This window comes from Oncorhynchus gorbuscha, unplaced genomic scaffold (genome assembly GCF_021184085.1).
Source record: "Oncorhynchus gorbuscha isolate QuinsamMale2020 ecotype Even-year unplaced genomic scaffold, OgorEven_v1.0 Un_scaffold_887, whole genome shotgun sequence".
NCBI classification, from domain to species: Eukaryota; Metazoa; Chordata; class Actinopteri; order Salmoniformes; family Salmonidae; genus Oncorhynchus; species Oncorhynchus gorbuscha.
The window spans coordinates 175,001-193,289 of NW_025745863.1; the positions used below are offsets into that span (position 1 = coordinate 175,001).

The 18,289-nt window shown below is 47.4% G+C and overlaps 1 pseudogene; it reads left to right on the top strand.

The window, feature by feature from the left end:
* The first annotated feature begins 22 nt into the window (after positions 1–22).
* The window catches only part of LOC124020714, a 41,739-nt pseudogene continuing 23,472 nt past the window's right edge, over positions 23–18,289 (top strand).

Genomic DNA, 18,289 nt, shown 5'->3' on the forward strand with positions numbered 1-18,289 from the left:
GTTTGTCTCTGTTTCCTCCACAGTGGATGTAATGTGCTGTGAGGTTAAAGGTTGAAGAGCGGCTGGCCACTCGCTCTCGAGCTCCTCCTGAAACCAACCACCTGGAGTCATTAACAGGTACATGATGGTATGGTGCCAGTTTTGTTGCTTTGCAATCAACACCTACAACTATAGCTGATATACAGTCTATATCCCATCACCACCTACAACTATAGCTGATATACAGTCTATATACCATCACCACCTACAACTATAGATGATATACAGTCTATATACCATCACCACCTATAGCTGATATACAGTCTATATACCATCACCACCTATAGCTGATATACAGTCTATATACCATCACCACCTATAGCTGATATACAGTCTATATACCATCACCACCTATAGCTGATATACAGTCTATATACCATCACCACCTATAGCTGATATACAGTCTATATACCATCACCACCTATAGCTGATATACAGTCTATATACCATCACCACCTATAGCTGATATACAGTCTATATACCATCACCACCTATACCTATAGTTGATATACAGTCTATATACCATCACCACCTACAACTATAGCTGATATACAGTCTATATACCATCACCACCTATAGCTGATATACAGTCTATATACCATCACCACCTATAGCTGATACACAGTCTATATACTATCACCACCTACAACTATAGCTGATATACAGTCTATATACCATCACCACTATAGCTGATATACAGTCTATATACCACACCACCTATAGCTGATATACAGTCTATATACCATCACCACCTATAGCTGATATACAGTCTCATACCATCACCACCCACCATCACCACCTATAGCTGATATACAGTCTATATACCATCACCACTATAGCTGATATACAGTCTATGAGCTGATACAGTCTATATACCATCACCACCTATAGCTGATATACAGTCTATATACCATCACCACCTATAGCTGATATACAGTCTATATACCATCACCACCTATAGCTGATATACAGTCTATATACCATCACCACCTATAGCTGATATACAGTCTATATACCATCACCACCTATAGCTGATATACAGTCTATATACCATCACCACCTATAGCTGATATACAGTCTATATACCATCACCACCTATAGCTGATATACAGTCTATATACCATCACCACCTATAGCTGATATACAGTCTATATACCATCACCACCTATAGCTGATATACAGTCTATATACCATCACCACCTATAGCTGATATACAGTCTATATACCATCACCACCTATAGCTGATATACAGTCTATATACCATCACCACCTATAGCTGATATACAGTCTATATACCATCACCACCTATAGCTGATATACAGTCTATATACCATCACCACCTATAGCTGATATACAGTCTATATACAACTAAATCAAGTAAAATCAAATATTATTAGTCACATGCATGACACATGACCTCACAGTGAAATGCCGAATACAACAGGTGTAGTAGACCTCACAGTGAAATGCTGAATACAACAGGTGTAGTAGACCTCACAGTGAAATGCTGAATACAACAGGTGTAGTAGACCTTACAGTGAAATGCTGAATATAACAGGTGTAGTAGACCTCACAGTGAAATGCTGAATACAACAGGTGTAGTAGACCTCACAGTGAAATGCTGAATACAACAGGTGTAGTAGACCTTACAGTGAAATGATGAATACAACAGGTGTAGTAGACCTCACAGTGAAATGCTGAATACAACAGGTGTAGTAGACCTTACAGTGAAATGCTGAATATAACAGGTGTAGTAGACCTCACAGTGAAATGCTGAATACAACAGGTGTAGTAGACCTCACAGTGAAATGCTGAATACAACAGGTGTAGTAGACCTCACAGTGAAATGCTGAATACAACAGGTGTAGTAGACCTTACAGTGAAATGATGAATACAACAGGTGTAGTAGACCTCACAGTGAAATGATGAATACAACAGGTGTAGTAGACCTCACAGTGAAATGCTGAATACAACAGGTGTAGTAGACCTCACAGTGAAATGCTGAATACAACAGGTGTAGTAGACCTTACAGTGAAATGCTGAATACAACAGGTGTAGTAGACCTTACAGTGAAATGCTGAATACAACAGGTGTAGTAGACCTTACAGTGAAATGCTGAATATAACAGGTGTAGTAGACCTCACAGTGAAATGCTGAATACAACAGGTGTAGTAGACCTTACAGTGAAATGCTGAATACAACAGGTGTAGTAGACCTCACAGTGAAATGCTGAATACAACAGGTGTAGTAGACCTCACAGTGAAATGATTGATTGAAAAGAGTCAATGTGGAGACTATATACAGGGGGTACCAGTACAGAGTCAATGTGGAGGCTATATACAGGGGGTACCGGTACAGAGTCAATGTGGAGGTTATATACAGGTGTTACCAGTACAGAGTCAATGTGGAGACTATATACAGGGGGTACCAGTACAGAGTCAATGTGGAGGCTATATACAGGGTGTTACGGTACAGAGTCAACGTGGAGACTATATACAGGGGGTACCAGTACAGAGTTAATTTGGAGGCTATATACAGGGTATTACGGTACAGAGTCAATGTGGAGGCTATATACAGGGGGTACCGGTACAGTCAATGTGGAGGTTATATACAGGGTGTACCGGTACTGAGTCAATGTGGAGGCTATATACAGGGGGTACCGGTACAGTCAATGTGGAGGTTATATACAGGGGGTACCGGTACTGAGTCAATGTGGAGGCTATATACAGGGGGTACCGGTACAGTCAATGTGGAGGTTATATACAGGGGGTACCGGAACAGAGTCAATGTGGAGGCTATATACAGGGGGTACCGGTACTGAGTCAATGTGGAGGCTATATACAGGGTATTACGGTACAGAGTCAATGTGGAGGCTATATACAGGAGGTACCGGTACAGAGTCAATGTGGAGGCTATATACAGGGTATTACGGTACAGAGTCAATGTGGAGGCTATATACAGGGGGTACCAGTACAGAGTCAATGTGGAGGCTATATACAGGGTGTATTCGTACAGAGTCAATGTGGAGGCTATATACAGGGTGTACCAGTACAGAGTCAATGTGGAGGCTATATACAGGGTGTACTAGTACAGAGTCAATGTGGAGGCTATATACAGGGGGTACCGGTACTGAGTCAATGTGGAGGCTATATACAGGGTATTACGGTACAGAGTCAATGTGGAGGTTATATACAGGGGGTACCGGTACAGAGTCAATGGAGACTATATATAGGGGGTACCAGTACAGAGTCAATGTGGAGACTATATACAGGGGGTACCGGTACTGAGTCAATGTGGAGACTATATACAGGGGGTACCGGTACTGAGTCAATGTGGAGACTATATACAGGGGGTACTGGTACAGAGTCAATGTGGAGGCTATATACAGGGGGTACGGTACAGAGTCAATGTGGAGACTATATATAGGGGGTACCGGTACAGAGTCAATGTGGAGACTATATACAGGGGGTACCGGTACTGAGTCAATGTGGAGGCTATATACAGGGTATTACGGTACAGAGTCAATGTGGAGGTTATATACAGGGTATTACGGTACAGAGTCAATGTGGAGGCTACATACAGGGTATTACGGTACAGAGTCAATGTGGAGGCTATATACAGGGGGTACGGTACAGAGTCAATGTGGAGGTTATATACAGGGGGTACCGGTATTGAGTCAATGTGGAGACTATATACAGGGGGTACCGGTATTGAGTCAATGTGGAGACTATATACAGGGGGTACCGGTATTGAGTCAATGTGGAGACGACTGTCTTGGTGTGTTTGGACCATGATAGTTTGTTGGTGATGTGGACAACAAGGAACTTGAAGCTCTCAACCTGCTCCACTGCAGCCCCGTCAATGAGAATGTGGGCGTGCTCCGTCCTCTTTTTCCTGTAGTCCACAATCATCTCCTTTGTTTTGATCACATTGAGGGAGAGGTTGTTGTCCTGGCATCACACGGCCAGGTCTCTGACCTCCTCCCTATAGGCTGTCTCATCGTTGTTGGTGATCAGGCCTACCACCAGGTCTCTGACCTCCTCCCTATAGGCTGTCTCATCGTTGTTGGTGATCAGGCCTACCACCAGGTCTCTGACCTTCTCCCTATAGACTGTCTCATTGTTGTTGGTGACCAGGTCTACCACTGTTGTGTCATCGGTAAACTTGATGGTGTTGGAGTCGTGTCTGGCCATGCAGTCATGAGTGAACAGGGAGTACAGGAGGGGACTGAGCACACACCCGAGGCGCCCGCGTGTTGATGATCAGCGTGGTGGCTGTGTTGTTACCCTTCCCACCTGGGGGTGGCCCATCAGCAAGTCCAGGATCCAGTTGCAGAGGGAGGTGTTTAGTCCCAGGGTCCTTAACTTAGTGATGAGCTTTGATGGCACTATGGTGTTGAACACTGAGCTGTAGTCAATGAATAGCATTCTCACATAGGTGTTCCTTTTGTCCAGGTGGGAAAGGGCAGTGTGGAGTGCAATAGAGATTACATCATCTGTGGATGTGTTAGGGCGGTATGCAAATTGGAGTGGGTCTAGGGTTTCTGTGATAATGGTCGTGATGTGAGCTATGACCAGCCTTTCAAAGCACTTCATGGCTGAGTGCTAAGGGTCGGTAGTCATTGAGGCAGGTTACCTTTGTGTTCTTGGGCACAGGGACTATGGTGGTCTGCTTGAAACATGTTGGTATTACAGACTCAGACAGGGACAAGTTGAAAATGTCAGTGAAGACATTTGCCAGTTGGTCAGCGCATGTTCGCAGTACACGTCCTGATAACCCGTCTGGCCAGTGACTGATGTGGTGAACTCCTCTATGGACTTATTGATAAAGCCAGTGACTGATGTGGTGAACTCCTCAATAGACTTATTGATGAAGCCAGTGACTGATGTGGTGAACTCCTCAATAGACTTATTGATAAATCCAGTGACTGATATGGTGAACTCCTCAATGCCATCGGAGGAATCCCGGAACATATTCCAGTCTGTGATGCAAAACAGTCCTGTAGTTTAGCATCTGCTTCATCTGACCACTTTTTTTACAGACCGTGTCACTGGTGTTTCCTGCTTTATTTTTTGCTTGTAAGCAGGAATCAGGAGGATAGAATGATGGTCAGATTTGCCGAACGGAGGGCGAGGGAGAGCTTTGTACGCGTCTCTGTGTGTGGAGTAAAGGTGGTCCAGAGTTTTTTCCCCTCTGGTTGCACATTTAACATGCTGATAGAAATTTGGTAAGACGGATTTAAGTTTCCCTGCATTAAAGTCCACTAGGAGCGCCGCCTCTGGGTGAGCGGTTTCCTGTTTGCCTGTTGTGGTATACAGCTCATTCAGTGCGGTCCTAGTGTCAGCCTCAGTCTGTGGCGGTATGTAGACAGCTACGAAAAATACAGATGAAAACTCTCTCGGTAGATAGTGTGGTCTACAGCTTATCATGAGATACTCTACCTCAGGTGAGCAAAACCTCAAGACTTCCTTAGATATCGTGCACCAGCTGTTATTTACAGAACGGCATAGTCCTCCGCCCCTGGTCTAACCAGACACCGCTGTTCTATCCTGCTGATACAGGGTATAACCAGCCAGCTGTGTTAGTATGTATGTTGATAAAGTCTAGTATGTTGATAATGTCTAGTATGTTGATCATGTCTAGTATGTTGATAATGTCTAGTATGTTGATAATGTCTAGTATGTTGATCATGTCTAGTATGTTGATAATGTCTAGTATGTTGATAATGTCTAGTAATGTCTAGTATGTTGATAATGTCTAGTATGTTGATAATGTCTAGTATGTTGATAATGTTTAGTATGTTGATAATGTCTAGTATGTTGATAATGTCTAGTATGTTGATAATGTCTAGTATGTTGATAAAGTCTAGTATGTTGATCATGTCTAGTATGTTGATCATGTCTAGTATGTTGATAATGTCTAGTATGTTGATCATGTCTAGTATGTTGATCATGTCTAGTATGTTGATCATGTCTAGTATGTTGATCATGTCTAGTATGTTGATCATGTCTAGTATGTTGATAATGTCTAGTATGTTGATCATGTCTAGTATGTTGATCATGTCTAGTATGTTGATCATGTCTAGTATGTTGATAATGTCTAGTATGTTGATCATGTCTAGTATGTTGATCATGTCTAGTATGTTGATCATGTCTAGTATGTTGATCATGTCTAGTATGTTGATCATGTCTAGTATGTTGATCATGTCTAGTATGTTGATCATGTCTAGTATGTTGATCATGTCTAGTATGTTGATCATGTCTAGTATGTTGATCATGTCTAGTATGTTGATCATGTCTAGTATGTTGATCATGTCTAGTATGTTGATCATGTCTAGTATGTTGATCATGTCTAGTATGTTGATCATGTCTAGTATGTTGATCATGTCTAGTATGTTGATCATGTCTAGTATGTTGATCATGTCTAGTATGTTGATCATGTCTAGTATGTTGATCATGTCTAGTATGTTGATCATGTCTAGTATGTTGATCATGTATAGTATGTTGATCATGTCTAGTATGTTGATCATGTCTAGTATGTTGATCATGTCAAAGTATGTTGATCATGTCTAGATCATATGTTGATCATGTCTAGATCATGTCTAGTATGTTGATCATGTCTAGTATGTTGATCATGTCTAGTATGTTGATCATGTCTAGTATGTTGATCATGTCTAGTATGTTGATCATGTCTAGTATGTTGATCATGTCTAGTATGTTGACCATGTCTAGTATGTTGATCATGTCTTCGTTCAGCCACGACTCCATGAAGCATGAAGATATTATAGTTTTGAATGTCCCGTTGGTAGTTTAATCTTCCGCGTAGGTCATCGATTTTATTTTCCAAAGATTTAACGTTTTCTAGCAGAATGAAAGGAAGTGGGGGTTTATTCGATCGCCTACGAATTCTCAGAAAGCAGCCCGCCCTCTGGCCCCTTTTTCTCCGCCTCCTCTTCACGTAAATCACGGGGGATCTGGGCCTGTTCCCGGGGTAGCAGTATATATCGTTCACGTCGGGCTCATCGGACTCATTAATGGATAAAAAAGGAATTCTGCCAGTTGGTGGTGAGTAACAGCAGGTCTGATGCCCAGAAGTTATTTTCAGTCATAAGAGACGGTAGCAGCAACATTATGTACAAAATAAATAAAATAAATAAATAAAATTAACAAATAAATTACAAACAGAGCAAAGAAACAAACAATTGTTTAGGAAAACGTAAAACGTCAGCCTTGTTCTCCAGCACCATCTTATAACTTATATAGAATCCATATACCATCACGATATCCAATCAACACCTACAACTATAACTTATATCCAATCCATATAACATGACCATATCCAATCACCACCTACCACTATAACTTATATCCAATCCATATACCATCACCATATCCAATCAACACCTACCACTATAACTTATATCCAATCCATATACCATCACCATATCCAATCACCACCTACCACTATAACTTATATCCAATCCATATACCATCACCATATCCAATCACCACCTACCACTATAACTTATATCCAATCCATATAACATGACCATATCCAATCACCACCTACCACTATAACTTATATCCAATCCATATAACATCACCATATCCAATCACCACCTACCACTATAACTTATATCCAATCCATATACCATCACCATATCCAATCACCACCTACCACTATAACTTATATCCAATCCATATAACATGACCATATCCAATCACCACCTACCACTATCGCTATAGCTATACCAGTACCATTCCTCCTCATCAGATGAAATAATAAACATTGATCGATTCGCCCATGGATTTCAGTTTCCCACCCCATTCCTACAGGACCTGAGAAATATTATTTCCTGCTTTATAGAGAAGATGTGTTATTGACTTGTTAATTGTTTACTCCATGTGTAACTCTGTGTTGTCTGCTCACACTGCTATGCTTTATCATGGCCAGGTCGCAGTTGCAAATGAGAACTTGTTCTCAACTAGCCTACCTGGTTAAATAAAGGTGAAATAAAATTTAAAAAAAGATCAATTCTACATTCTCATTGATCCAGTCATATATCGTATAGATCACTATCATGTTGCTGTCTCTCTCTCCCCCTCTCCGTCTGTCTGTCTGTCTGTCTGTCTCTCTCTCCCCCTCTCTCCCTCTCCCCCTCTCCGTCTGTCTGTCTCTCTCTCCCCCTCTCTCCCTCTCCCCCTCTCCGTCTGTCTGTCTCTCTCTCCCCCTCTCCCCCTCTCTCCCTCTCCCCCTCTCCCTCCCCCTCTCTCCCTCTCCCCCCTCTCTGTCTGTCTGTCTGTCTGTCTGTCTGTCTGTCTGTCTGTCTGTCTGTCTGTCTGTCTGTCTGTCTGTCTGTCTGTCTGTCTGTCTGTCTGTCTGTCTGTCTGTCTGTCTGTCTGTCTGTCTGTCTGTCTGTCTGTCTGTCTGTCTGTCTGTCTGTCTGTCTCTCCCCCTCTCCCCCTCCGTCTGTCCGTCTGTCCGTCTGTCCGTCTGTCTGTCCGTCTGTCTGTCTGTCTGTCTGTCTGTCCGTCTGTCTGTCCGTCTGTCCGTCTGTCCGTCTGTCCGTCTGTCCGTCTGTCCGTCTGTCCGTCTGTCCGTCTGTCCGTCTGTCCGTCCGTCCGTCTGTCCGTCTGTCTGTCTGTCCTGTCTGTCTGTCTGTCTGTCTGTCTGTCTGTCTGTCTGTCTGTCTGTCTGTCTGTCTGTCTGTCTGTCTGTCTGTCTGTCTGTCTGTCTGTCTGTCTGTCTGTCATTTGTGTCTCCCCCACTGTCTGTCTGTCTGTCTCTCCCCCTGTCTCTCCCCCTGTCTGTCTGCCTGTCTGTCTCTCCCCCTGTCTGTCTGCCTGTCTGTCTCTCCCCCTGTCTGTCTGCCTGTCTGTCTCTCCCCCTGTCTGTCTGCCTGTCTGTCTCTCCCCCTGTCTGGTCTAGTCTAGTCTAGTCTAGTCTGGTCTAGTCTAGTCTAGTCTAGTCCTCTCTCTCGCTCTCTCGCTCTCTCGCTCTCTCGCTCTCTCGCTCTCTCGCTCTCTCGCTCTCTCGCTCTCTCGCTCTCTCGCTCTCTCGCTCTCTCGCTCTCTCTCTCATAGGGTGCCATTACTTCTTCTGACCAGGGCCCATAGGGTGCCATTACTTCTTACATTAGTAAAGTAGTGAACATTATATTACTAAGTAAAGTAGTGTACATTATATTATTATGTAAAGTAGTGAACATTATATTATTAAGTAAAGCAGTGTAAAGTATTTATTAAGTAAAGTAGTGTATATTGTTAAGTAAAGTAGTGTACATTAGTAAAGTAGTGAACATGATATTATTAAGTAAAGCAGTGTAAAGTATTTATTAAGTAAAGTAATGTATATTGTTAAGTAAAGTAGTGTACATTAGTAAAGTAGTGTATATTATTAAGTAAAGTAGTGTACATTAGTAAAGTAGTGTATATTATTAAGTAAAGTAGTGTACATTAGTAAAGTAGTGTATATTATTAAGTAAAGTAGTGTACATTAGTAAAGTAGTGTATATTATTAAGTAAAGTAGTGTACAGTATTTATATTATTAAGAAATGTGGTGTAAATTAATTTTAGTAGTTTTACATTGGATTATTAAGTAAATGAGTTTAAAGTGCAGTTAGTGGTTTACTTCATCACTGTACCTTGGATTCAAGTCCTAATTTCATATTCTAATTTAGTAGTAGTACTTTCGAGTTGGAGATTTCTATGTCAATTCAAGGCCCGTGTGCGTGGATCTAAAGTTTGGATTCAGACGATAGACACCAAGCAGATTAAAGCAAGGATTAAATTCAAGGTCCGTCTGCGTGGATCTAAAGTTTGGATTCAGACGATAGACAGCAAGCAGATTAAGGCAAGGATTCAATTCAAGGTGTGTTATAGAGCAGCGCACTGTAACAGATTTATAAAGCTGAGGAGCCATCTCATCAGAGAGCAGAACTGAAACAGTCAGCTGAGGAGCCATCTCATCAGAGAGCAGAGCTGAAACAGTGAGCTGAGGAGCCATCTCATCAGAGAGCAGAGCTGAAACAGTCAGCTGAGGAGCCATCTCATCAGAGAGCAGAGCTGAAACAGTCAGCTGAGGAGCCATCTCATCAGAGAGCAGAGCTGAAACAGTGAGCTGTGGAGCCATCTCATCAGAGAGCAGAGCTGAAACAGTCAGCTGAGGAGCCATCTCATCAGAGAGCAGAGCTGAAACAGTCAGCTGAGGAGCCATCTCATCAGAGAGCAGAGCTGAAACACTTAGCTCTCCTCTGTCTACTCCTCCCTTCCCTCTCTTCTCTCCATTTGATTGGTATACATCTCAGACCTGGTGCTGGGGTATCATGGGGACTGGCTGGGCTGGTGGTGGGGTATCAAGGGGACTGGCTGACCTGGTGGTGGGGTATCAAGGGGACTGGCTGACCTTGTGGTGGGGTATCAATGGGACTGCCTGGTCTGGTGGTGGGGTATCAATGGGACTGGCTTACCTGGTGGTGGGGTGTCAAGGGGACTGGCAGGGCTGGTGGTGGAGTATCAAGGGGACTGGCTGACCTGGTGGTGGCGTATCAAGGGACTGGCAGACCTGGTGGTGGGGTATCAATGGGACTGGCAGGGCTGGTGGTGGGGTATCAAGGGGACTGGCAGGGCTGGTGGTGGGGTATCAAGGGGACTGGCTGGGCTGGTGGTGGGGTATCAAGGGGACTGGCAGGGCTGGTGGTGGGGTATCAAGGGGAGGCCGGCTCGGTCCTCCCCTCCCGCTCCGTGGCTCGATGACTCATTGCGAGCTCACAGAACAGGGCTCCGGGCAGCCGAGCGGAAATGGAGGAAAACTCGCCTCCCTGCGGACCTGGCATCCTTTCACTCCCTCCTCTCTACATTTTCCTCCTCTGTCTCTGCTGCTAAAGCCACTTTCTACCACTCTAAATTCCAAGCATCTGCCTCTAACCCTAGGAAGCTCTTTGCCACCTTCTCCTCCCCCTGAATCCTCCTCCCTCCCCTCCTCCCTCTCTGCAGATGACTTCGTCAACCATTTTGAAAAGAAGGTCGACGACATCCGATCCTCGTTTGCTAAGTCAAACGACACTGCTGGTTCTGCTCACACTGCCCTACCCTGTGCTCTGACCTCTTTCTCCCTCTCTCTCCAGATGAAACCTCGCGTCTTGTGACGGCCGGCCGCCCAACAACCTGCCCGCTTGACCCTATCCCCTCCTCTCTTCTCCAGACCATTTCCGGAGACCTTCTCCCTTACCTCACCTCGCTCATCAACTCATCCCTGACCGCTGGCTACGTCCCTTCCGTCTTCAAGAGAGCGAGAGTTGCACCCCTTCTGAAAAAACCTACACTCGATCCCTCCGATGTCAACAATTACAGACCAGTATCCCTTCTTTCTTTTCTCTCCAAAACTCTTGAACGTGCCGTCCTTGGCCAGCTCTCCCGCTATCTCTCTCTGAATGACCTTCTTGATCCAAATCAGTCAGGTTTCAAGACTAGTCATTCAACTGAGACTGCTCTCCTCTGTATCACGGAGGCGCTCCGCACTGCTAAAGCTAACTCTCTCTCCTCTGCTCTCATCCTTCTAGATCTATCGGCTGCCTTCGATACTGTGAACCATCAGATCCTCCTCTCCACCCTCTCCGAGTTGGGCATCTCCGGCGCGGCCCACGCTTGGATTGCATCCTACCTGACAGGTCGCTCCTACCAGGCGGCGTGGCGAGAATCTGTCTCCTCACCACGCGCTCTCACCACTGGTGTCCCCCAGGGCTCTGTTCTAGGCCCTCTCCTATTCTCGCTATACACCAAGTCACTTGGCTCTGTCATAACCTCACATGGTCTCTCCTATCATTGCTATGCAGACGACACACAATTAATCTTCTCCTTTCCCCCTTCTGATGACCAGGTGGTGAATCGCATGTCTGGCAGACATATCAGTGTGGATGACGGATCACCACCTCAAGCTGAACCTCGGCAAGACGGAGCTGCTCTTCCTCCCGGGGAAGGACTGCCCGTTCCATGATCTCGCCATCACGGTTGACGACTCCATTGTGTCCTCCTCCCAGAGCGCTAAGAACCTTGGCGTGATCCTGGACAACACCCTATTGTTCTCAACCAACATCAAGGCGGTGGCCCGTTCCTGTAGGTTCATGCTCTACAACATCCTCAGAGTACAACCCTGCCTCACACAGGAAGCGGCACAGGTCCTAATCCAGGCACTTGTCATCTCCCGTCTGGATTACTGCAACTCGCTGTTGGCTGGGCTCCCTGCCTGTGCCATTAAACCCCTTCAACTCATCCAGAACGCCGCAGCCCGTCTGGTGTTCAACCTTCCCAAGTTCTCTCACGTCACCCCGCTCCTCCGTTCTCTCCACTGGCTTCCAGTTGAAGCTCGCATCCGCTACAAGACCATGGTGCTTGCCTACGGAGCTGTGAGGGGAACGGCACCTCAGTACCTCCAGGCTCTGATCAGGCCCTACACCCAAACAAGGGCACTGCGTTCATCCACCTCTGGCCTGCTCGCCTCCCTACCACTGAGGAAGTACAGCTCCCGCTCAGCCCAGTCAAAACTGTTCGCTGCTCTGGCCCCCCAATGGTGGAACAAACTCCCTCACGACGCCAGGACAGCGGAGTCAATCACCACCTTCCGGAGACACCTGAAACCCCACCTCTTTAAGGAATACCTAGGATAGGATAAGTAATCACTCTCACCCCCCCCCCCCTTAAGATTTAGATGCACTATTGTAAAGTGACTGTTCCACTCGATGTCATAAGGTGGATGCACCAATTTGTAAGTCGCTCTGGATAAGAGCGTCTGCTAAATGACTTAAATGTAATGTAAATGACTGGCAGGGCTGGTGGTGGGGAATCAAGGGGACTGGCTGGGCTGGTGGTGGGGTATCAAGGGGACTGGCAGGGCTGGTGGTGGAGTATTAAGGGGACTGGCTGACCTGGTGGTGGGGTTTCAAGGGGACTGGCAGACCTTGTGGTGGGGTATCAAGGGGACTGTTAGACCTGATGGTGGGGTATGTAAATGTATCAAGGGGACTGTTCGTCCTGGTGGTGGGGTATCAAGGGGACTGGCAGACCTGGTGGTGGGGTATCAAGGGGACTGGCAGACCTGGTGGTGGGGTATCAAGGGGACTGGATGACCTGGTGGTGGCGTATCAAGGGACTGGCAGACCTGGTGGTGGGGTATCAAGGGGACTGGCAGGGCTGGTGGTGGGGTATCAAGGGGACTGGCAGGGCTGGTGGTGGGGTATCAAGGGGACTGGCCTGGCTGGTGGTGGGGTATCAAGGGGACTGGCTGGGCTGGTGGTGGGGTATCAAGGGGACTGGCAGGGCTGGTGGTGGAGTATTAAGGGGACTGGCTGACCTGGTGGTGGGGTTTCAAGGGGACTGGCAGACCTGGTGGTGGGGTATCAAGGGGACTGTTAGACCTGGTGGTGAGGTATCAAGGGGACTGGCAGACCTGGTGGTGGGGTATCAAGGGGACTGGATGACCTGGTGGTGGGGTATCAAGGGGACTGTTAGACCTGGTGGTGGGGTATCAAGGGGACTGGATGACCTGATGGTGGGGTATCAAGGGGACTGGCTGACCTGGTGGTGGGGTATCAAGGGGACTGGCTGACCTGGTGGTGGGGTATCAAGGGGACTATTAGACCTGATGGTGGGGTATCAAGGGGACTGGCTGACCTGGTGGTGGGGTATCAAGGGGACTGGATGACCTGATGGTGGGGTATCAAGGGGACTGGCTGACCTGGTGGTGGGGTATCAAGGGGACTGGATGACCTGGTGGTGGGGTATCAAGGGGACTGGCTGACCTGGTGCTCGGGTATCATGGGACTGGCAGACCTGGTGCTGGGGTATCAAGGGGACTGGCAGGGCTGGTGGTGGGGTATCAAGGGGACTAGCAGGGCTGGTGGTGGGGTATCAAGGGGACTGGCAGGGCTGGTGGTGGGGTATCAAGGGGACTGGCAGGGCTGGTGGTGGGGTATCAAAGGGACTGGCACGGCTGCTGGTGGGTTTATCAAGGGGACTGGCTGGGCTGGTGGTGGGGTATCAAGGGGACTGGCAGGGCTGGTGGTGGGGTATCAAGGGGACTGGATGACCTGGTGGTGGGGTATCAAGGGGACTGGCAGACCTGGTGGTGGGGTATCAAGGGGACTGGCTGACCTGGTGGTGGGGTTTCAAGGGGACTGGCAGACCTGGTGGTGGGGTATCAAGGGGACTGGATGACCTGGTGGTGGGGTATCAAGGGGACTGGCAGACCTGGTGGTGGGGTATCAAGGGGACTGGCAGACCTGGTGGTGGGGTATCAAGGGGACTGGCAGACCTGGTGGTGGGGTATCAAGGGGACTGGCAGGGCTGGTGGTGGTGTATCAAAGGGACTGGCACGGCTGGTGGTGGGTTTATCAAGGGGACTGGCTGGGCTGGTGGTGGGGTATCAAGGGGACTGGCTGACCTGGTGGTGGGGTATCAAGGGGACTGTTAGACCTGGTGGTGGGGTATCAAGGGGACTGGCTGACCTGGTGGTGGGGTATCAAGGGGACTGTTAGACCTGGTGGTGGGGTATCAAGGGGACTGGCAGACCTGGTGGTGGGGTATCAAGGGGACTGGCTGACCTGGTGGTGGGGTATCAAGGGGACTGTTAGACCTGGTGGTGGGGTATCAAGGGGACTGGCTGACCTGGTGGTGGGGTATCAAGGGGACTGGCAGGGCTGGTGGTGGGGTATCAAGGGGACTGGATGACCTGGTGGTGGGGTATCAAGGGGACTGGCTGACCTGGTGGTGGGGTATCAAGGGGACTGGCAGACCTGGTGGTGGGGTATCAAGGGGACTGGCTGACCTGGTGGTGGGGTATCAATGAGTCTGGCTGTGACAGCACACTCCGGTGACCTGGAGAGATTTTCTAAACTCTTCTAATGTGTTTTATAAAGTGTCATTTCGTTCATTCATTCTTTCATTCATATATCTCCTCTTCATCTCTCAAAACCACCAAATTGAAATGGTTTTGTTTGTGTACGTCAATTTCTAAGTTACTGCAGATGGGGTTGACGTAAAGACGTGTGGTTTGTGAGGAGGACAGTTAAGTGGTTGTGTCTGTTTTAGAATAGCCTACTCTATTGGGGTGGCAGGTAGCCAAGTGGTTAGAGCGTTGGACTTGTAACCGCAAGGTAGTAAGATCAAATCCCAGAGCTGACAAGGTAAAAAGGTTCTCATTCTGCCCCTGAACAAGGCAGTTAACCCACTGTTCATAGGCTGTCATCAAACATAAGTTTTGTTCTTAATTGACTTGCCTCATTAAATAAAGGTTTAAAAAATCCTCAGGTTGACATAATGACTCTGGAAAACAACAGGCATTGATGGGGTTTATGGGTACACACAGTATGTACAGTACATCTTAACATTTGACGTTTGGTTTGGTTTTAAACTCTGCTGTCCCCGTTTTCACTTCCCACAGAGGTTTTTTAAAGAAGATATTTTTACACTGAGAATTAACGGAATAAAGATGGTGAGATAAAGAGAATGAAGAGAGAGATCTGCCAGGGCCTGAACTGTGTCTCTGTGATGTCGGCCCAGAGTCATAAAGCTACTAGAGGTAGACAGAGACACAGACAGTACGGAGACACACAGTACAGAGTTTACCTCAGGAAAACCCCTTCTCCTCTCTTACACAGACAGTACAGAGTTCACCTCAGAAAAACCCCTTCTCCTCTCTTACACAGAGAGTACAGAATTTACCTCAGAAAAACCCCTTCTCCTCTGTTACACAGACAGCAGTACAGAGTTTACCTCAGGAAAACCCCTTCCCCTCTCTGACACAAACAGCAGTACAGAGTTTACCTCAGGAAAACCCCTTCCCCTCTGACACAAACAGCAGTACAGAGTTTACCTCAGGAAAACCCCTTCTCTCTGACACAGACAGTACAGAGACAGACAGTACAGAGTTTACCTCAGGAAAACCCCTTCCCCTCTCTGACACAGACAGTACAGAGACAGACAGTACAGAGTTTACCTCAGAAAAACCCCTTCACCTCTCTTACACAGACAGTACAGAGACAGACAGTACAGAGTTTACCTCAGGAAAACCCCTTCCCCTCTCTGACACAGACAGTACAGAGACAGACAGTACAGAGTTTACCTCAGGAAAACCCCTTCTCCTCTCTTACACAGACAGCAGTACAGAGTTTACCTCAGGAAAACCCCTTCAACTCTCTTACACAGACAGTACAGAGACAGACAGTACAGAGTTTACCTCAGAAAAACCCCTTCCCTCTCTGACACAGACAGTACAGAGACAGACAGTACAGAGTTTACCTCAGGAAAACCCCTTCTCCTATCTGACACTGGAGCTGAACCAGAGTCACAAATGGCTCCCTGTTTTCTATAAAGTGCACTACCTTTGACCCCTCCAGGCTCCGCTTTTAATAGGGAATAGGGTGCAGGGGCGTCGATCAGAAGCAGTGCACTATGTAGGCAGTGAAGAGTACACCGTTAACGTGAGGGAACGTAAAAACCTCTCAAATAAAACTCTAATCTGGATCATGTCAGTCGGGTGGCCAAAAATATGCCGCGCGTGACACTATATAAACTAAACCTTAAACTATAACCCAAATAAACTCTTGAGGATTTCCAGTATTTCCGTTGCATTCTTCTCCTAGTCTGGAGCAGCACACTTTGAGGATTGTTTAACCGTCTTGTTATTATCATACTGCTCTCAAGGACTGAGAGAGAGAGTGGATCCTTTCATCAGACTAAAGATAGTGGAGGAGGAGATAATGGAGGAGGAGGTGGAGCACATAATGGAGGAGGAGGTGGAGCAGATAATGGAGGAGGAGGTGGAGCAGATAATGGAGGAGGAGGTGGAGCAGATAATGGAGGAGGTGGAGCAGATAATGGAGGAGGAGGTGGAGCAGATAATGGAGGAGGAGGAGATAATGGAGGAGGAGGTGGAGCAGGAGATAGTAGTGAAGGAGGAGGTGGAGCAGATAATGGAGGAGGAGGAGATAATGGAGGAGGAGGTGGAGCAGATAATGGAGTGGGAGCAGGAGATAGTAGTGAAGGAGGAGGTGGAGCAGATAATGGAGGAGGAGGAGATAGTGGAGGAGATAGTAGTGAAGGAGGAGGTGGAGGAGATAATGGAGGAGGAGGTGGAGGAGATAATGGAGGAGGAGGTGGAGGAGATAATGGAGGAGGAGGAGATAGTGGAGGAGATAGTAGTGAAGGAGGAGGTGGAGCAGTAGATAATGGAGGAGGAGGTGGAGCAGGAGATAGTAGTGAAGGAGGAGGTGGAGGAGATAATGGAGGAGGAGGTGGAGCAGGAGATAGTAGTGAAGGAGGAGGTGGAGGAGGAGATAGTAGTGAAGGAGAAGGAGGAGGTGGAGCAGATAATGGAGAAGGAGGTGGAGGTGGAGGAGATAATGGAGGAGGATGTGGAGCAGATAATGGAGGAGGTGATAGTAGTGAAGGAGGAGGTGGAGGAGGAGATAGTAGTGAAGGTGGAGGAGGAGGTGGAGGAGGAGATAGTAGTGAAGGTGGAGGAGGAGAAGGAGGTGTACGAAGAAGTAGCTGTGTTCTGATTGATTTTTTAAATATAATATTTATATATTTTTTAATTTTACCCCTTTTTCTCCACAATTTCGTGGTATCCAATTGTTTTAGTAGCTACTATCTTGTCTCATCGCTACAACTCCCGTACTCCCGTACGGGCTTGGGAGAGACAAAGGTTGAAAGTCATGTGTCCTTCGATACACTGCTTCTTAACACAGCGCGCATCCAACCCAGCCGCACCAATGTGTCGGAGGAAACACCGTGCACCTGGCAACCTTGGTTAGCGAGCACTGCGCTCGGGCCCGCCACAGGAGTCGCTGGTGCGCGATGAGACAATGACATCCCTACCGGCCAAGCCCTCCCTAACCCGGACGACGCTAGGCCAATTGTGCGTCGCCCCACGGACCTCCCGGTCGCTGCCGGTTACGACAGAGCCTGGGCCCGAAACCAGAGTGTCTGGTGGCACAGTACAGCGCCCTTAACCACTGCGCCACCCGGGAGGCCGTGTTCTGATTGATGAAGGAAATCTGAATCCAATGTTCTCTGTCCTGTGAGAAAACACTTCCTGTATACGCTGCACCTCCTCAAACTCCACCGCTAGACACCTCCTAGTGTCTAGCAGTGGGGCTGGGGGAGGCTAGGAGGTGGGGCTGGGGGAGGCTAGGAGGTGGCTAGGAGGTGGGGCTGGGGGAGGCTAGGAGGTGGGGCTGGGGGAGGCTAGCGG